We start from the raw sequence: 4,531 nt of genomic DNA, 5'->3' as shown, positions 1-4,531 counted from the left end.
CTAAAAACTCATGGAATTTGCATCAAAATCATACTGTTTGGATGGTTCATTGCTTTGTTATTCATTTAACCATTCTTGGTTACTTTAAGCTCAAGAAAATGCATAAAACAACTAAAACTAACAGAAAAATGCTAGTGAAACTAGCCTAAGATGCCTTGGCATCACAACACCAAACTTAATACTTGCTTGTCCCTAAGCAAGTCCTGAGTTATTTGAGAAGAAAGTATGAAACAGAAAGCAATTACATTGGCTATATTAGCAAGCATTTGAAGTTCATCAGAAGGGTTTTATGCAGAAAGTTGCAGCATCACTTTTTCATTCTTATCAGGTAAGATTATCACTTTTTCATTGCATCCATCAAACACTGCTATGGCCTCTTGTTATTCTTATGTCCTTGGCACTTTTCCCTTCTTTGTTTTTCTTTTTCTTAGAGCTCCTTTGCTCCTTGTTTGCTCAGTGTCATGTGTTGCACAAGCCTTTGGCATTTTCTTTTTCTTATCAGTGCACTACACATATCCACTACAGGCATTTTAGTTCACATTTCTTCTTGAGACATTGGTGCCCAGCACCTCTTTGTGTGACTAAATGTTTTGTATTTAGGTTGCTCTTGATAATGGACTTTTGGTTGATAATCCCGGGTTAGTTAACCCAAGTTACCAAGTGTTGAAACATTCCTCAGAACCTATTCATCCAAGCATATCCTTAATACATAAACACCACAGGCATTTGTCTCAGAAGTTCAAACCATTGGTGCCTAGCTTATTTTTTTCAATTTTTTTTTGCTTTTTGGTTGCCCTTTTTCAGTGGCTTTTTCTTCTTCTTTTTCTTTCTTTTTCATGGCCAAAGACATTTATTCATCAAGATCCATAGACAGTATTCAAACTTCTACACAAAAATGATAATTCTACACTCAATTTCTAGTGATCTGACTAAACAATCAAGCATGCATACCACCACTTAATTCTACTTGATTTGTCACTAATTGAGCCAAGTTACTTTTGTTCAAACTTTTCTTTTATTTTTGGAAACAGAACAAGCATGGCAAGCATTTGTTTAAGAAGGTGAAGTTATATCCAAACATCTAGGCATTCACTTTATTCAAAGCAGTAAACCAACAAACATACTAAAAACTTCACATTCCAGAAAGATTCAACAATTACAGTTTAAACCAGAACAAGCATGCTTTTGTTTGCATTTTAAAGAATGGTCAAGGAACAACACCACCTTGTGAAATTTCTTGTTTTCTCTTTGTTGCCAGAAAACAATTTGATTTCTCCTTCTTCTCCTAGTTGTTGCTTCATGTTCTTTCTAAGATCCTTGTTTCCTTTCCTGCAAAGAGTGATGAAGTTGCTTGCTTCTCAAGCACTTGAGTGGTTAGCTCAACTATGTATGGGCAAGTGTTTGAGTCTTAAGTTGATGTGTGAACACCAAACTTAGTCTCCTACTTACTCCTTTGCTCTTTGAATCCTTGAATTCTCATTGGAATGAAGTTGCTGCTAAGGATTTTAAGCATTTCTGTGATTGCTTAGAATGGTTGTTCCTTTCATATAATTCAAAGGTTGTTGTGTTCAGTTGATCTGTATGGTGGAACACCAAACTTAGAGTCACACATTCCCCTTTGAATTATTGATCCACGAATTCATTGTTTGGTGTGAAACACCAAACTTAATTCTTTGCAATGCACAGAAACTACTTCACCTTTTTATTGAAACAAATAAAAGAAACAGCAAAGGAGTATTACCTCAGGTTGGGTTGCCTCCCAACAAGCGCTTCTTTAACGTCATTAGCTTGACGGTGGTCCCTTGTTAGGGTGGATTGTAGTGCTTGATGTCCTCTCCTCTCACTATGAAAACGTCCCCATTTGATTCCTTCATGATTTCCAAATGTTCCATAGAAAGAACTTTCCTGATTGTGAACACTTGAGGGAGCTGGGAAGGAATGGTTTTGAGGCCAGGTGGGATTGGCAGATAATGACTTGATATCACTTTATCTCCCGGAGAGAAACCTTCAGTGGGAATTTTCTTGTTTCTCCACCCTCTTGGCAATTTCTTTACAATTCTTCCCTCTCTCTTGAGGATTTCTTCATTGACCCTTATGCCAGGAGGATCCTTCTGATCTGTTTCTATTGATTCTTGTGGCTTTAACTCTTGCAATTCTTGTTTGCCTTCCAAGGACTGTTTCAGAGTTTCAGCTGCTAGATTGCTTTCCTCCAAACACAGATGGCTACTATCATCCTTAGGCTTTTCAGGTTCTGGTTCAGGCTCAGATACAGGTTTGAAAACATGGAAAATGAGCTGTTCATCATGTATTCTCAAAATTAGCTCTCCTTGTTCTACATCTATGAGCGCTCTAGCAGTGGCTAGAAATGGCCTTCCCAGAATGATAGGGTGTAGGTAGCTTTCCTCCATGTCCAAAATGACAAAGTCTGTGGGGAAGAAATAATTTCCCACTTTCACCAGCACATTCTCAACTACCCCTTCAGCTTGCTTCTGAGTTTTGTCAGCCAGTTGTATGATTACATCAGTGGATCTCACCTCATTCAGTTGTAGCCTCTTCATAAGAGTCAGAGGCATCACATTTATGCTAGCTCCTAGATCACAGAATCCTCTGTCAATTTTTGTTTCCCCTATGATGCAGGGGATATGAAAACTTCCTGGGTCTGTTTTCTTAGAGACTATGTCCTTCTTGATGAGGGCACTGCATTCTTTGTTCATTATTACAGTTTGTCCTTCCTTCAAAACTCTTTTCTTGCTCAGCAATTCCTTCAAATACTTGATATGTGTAGGCATCTGCTGGAGAATCTCAAGAAAGGGAATATTGATATGGAGAGACTTAAATGTCTCTAAAAACCTTGAATATGTTTTCCCTTTTTCACCTCCTCCTAACCTCTGAGGAAATGGTGCTTTTGGTTGGTATGTTTCCAGCATGCCTTTATTTTGCAGTTCCTTGGCTTGCTCAGTTTCACTTTCCTGCTTAGCTTCTTCCACACCTTCCTTCAAGATTTCTGGCTCCTGTTCTGAGGGTCTGATTCCTTCTTCTTCTGAGACTTCCTTCAATATGGTGATAGCCTTGCATTCTTTCCATCTCACTCCCTTTTGTTCCCCTTTAGGATTCTTTTCTGTGTCACTAGGGAACACTGCAGTTGACTTGGGGGCCTGTTGAGATAGCTCTCCTACTCGAGACTCCATCCTCTTGAGTTTTTCACCATGGTTCCTTAAGGTAGATCTCACATCATCCCTAAAGCTTTTCAACTCACTTATGTCCTGACCCATGTTTGCAAGCATTCCTTCTATCCTGTTTAATTGATCTTGAAATTGTTGGTTCGGATTAGGTTGGGCAGGTTGATTATTTTTGCCATGATATGGTGGTTGGGAGTAAGTGTTTTGTGTGGCTTGGTATGATCTTTGGTTGGAGTTTTGGTATGTGAAATTGTTATGTTGGTTGGGGTTGTAAGGTTTGTGGTTTTGTGGTTGGGTTTGCTGGTTTCCCCACCCAAAGTTTGGGTGGTTTTTCCAGCCTGGGTTGTAAGTGTTGGAATGTGGATCATATGGTTGCCTTTGTTGATTTTCCACATAGTTGGCCTCTTCCTAATCACCTCCTTCAGTGCTTACTTCCTCTTGATCTTGTGTGTGTATTGCAGCCACTTGATTTGTTTCTAATTTCCTGGTGAGCTCTGCTAGTTGCTTGGCAAACACCTTGTTTTGGGCTAGAATTGTATCAACATGGTTCAGCTCTATGACTCCCTTAGTGTTGTGTCTCTCTGAAGCATAGTAGTACTCATTCTCAGCCACTGTCTCAATCACTTCAATGGCTTCTTCCACAGTCTTTTTCCTGTTCAATGAACCTCCTGATGAATGGTCTACAGCCTTCCTTGATTCATAAGAAAGTCCATCATAGAAAATATGCAATTGCACCCAGTCATGGAACATGTCTGGTGGGCATTTCCTTGTCAAATCCTTGAACCTCTCCCATGCCTCGTAGAGAGTTTCACCATCTTGTTGTCTAAAAGTCTGAACCTCAGATCGAAGCCTATTGACCTTTTGTGGGGGGTAGAAACGTGCCAGAAACTTGCTTTCCACCTCATCCCAGGTTGTTAGGCTCCCCCTTGGGAATGATTCCAGCCACTTAGCTGCCTTGTCCCTAAGTGAAAATGGGAACAAGAGCAGTTTATAGGCATCTTCCTGGACTCCATTGGACTTCACAGTGCCGCAAATTCTCAGGAATTTTGTGAGATGTTGGTTTGGATCTTCATTAGCACTCCCACCAAATGAACAATGATTCTCCACCAGTGATATTAGCTGTGGTTTGAGTTCAAAATTGTTGGCCTGAATGGGTGGTTTCTAAATGCTGCTACCACAATTCCCAGAGGTTGGGTTTATGTATGAACCAAGAACCCTCCTCTCGGGAATAGCATTGTTTCCATCAGCTCTCTCATGGTTGTGAACTTCTCTATCCATGTTGAGATCTAGAGCCTCCTCAAAATTGTCCTCAGATTCTCCTTCAGATTTTTCTTCTCTCAGTACTCTCTTCC

General features: G+C 40.0%; 1 non-coding gene across 1 annotated transcript; it reads left to right on the top strand.

Annotated features, from left to right (window-relative positions):
- Positions 1-3,927: 3,927 nt before the first annotated feature.
- On the top strand, positions 3,928-4,031 carry LOC112719276 (small nucleolar RNA R71). The gene has a single exon (XR_003161584.1). It is a non-coding gene; the product is annotated as a small nucleolar RNA R71 (small nucleolar RNA).
- Positions 4,032-4,531: the final 500 nt, after the last annotated feature.

The sequence above is a fragment of the Arachis hypogaea genome, chromosome 10 (assembly GCF_003086295.3).
Source record: "Arachis hypogaea cultivar Tifrunner chromosome 10, arahy.Tifrunner.gnm2.J5K5, whole genome shotgun sequence".
In the NCBI taxonomy this organism is placed as follows: domain Eukaryota; kingdom Viridiplantae; phylum Streptophyta; class Magnoliopsida; order Fabales; family Fabaceae; genus Arachis; species Arachis hypogaea.
The sequence above is the reverse complement of the archived record's forward strand: the minus strand, read 5'-3'. Positions and strand labels throughout refer to the sequence as shown.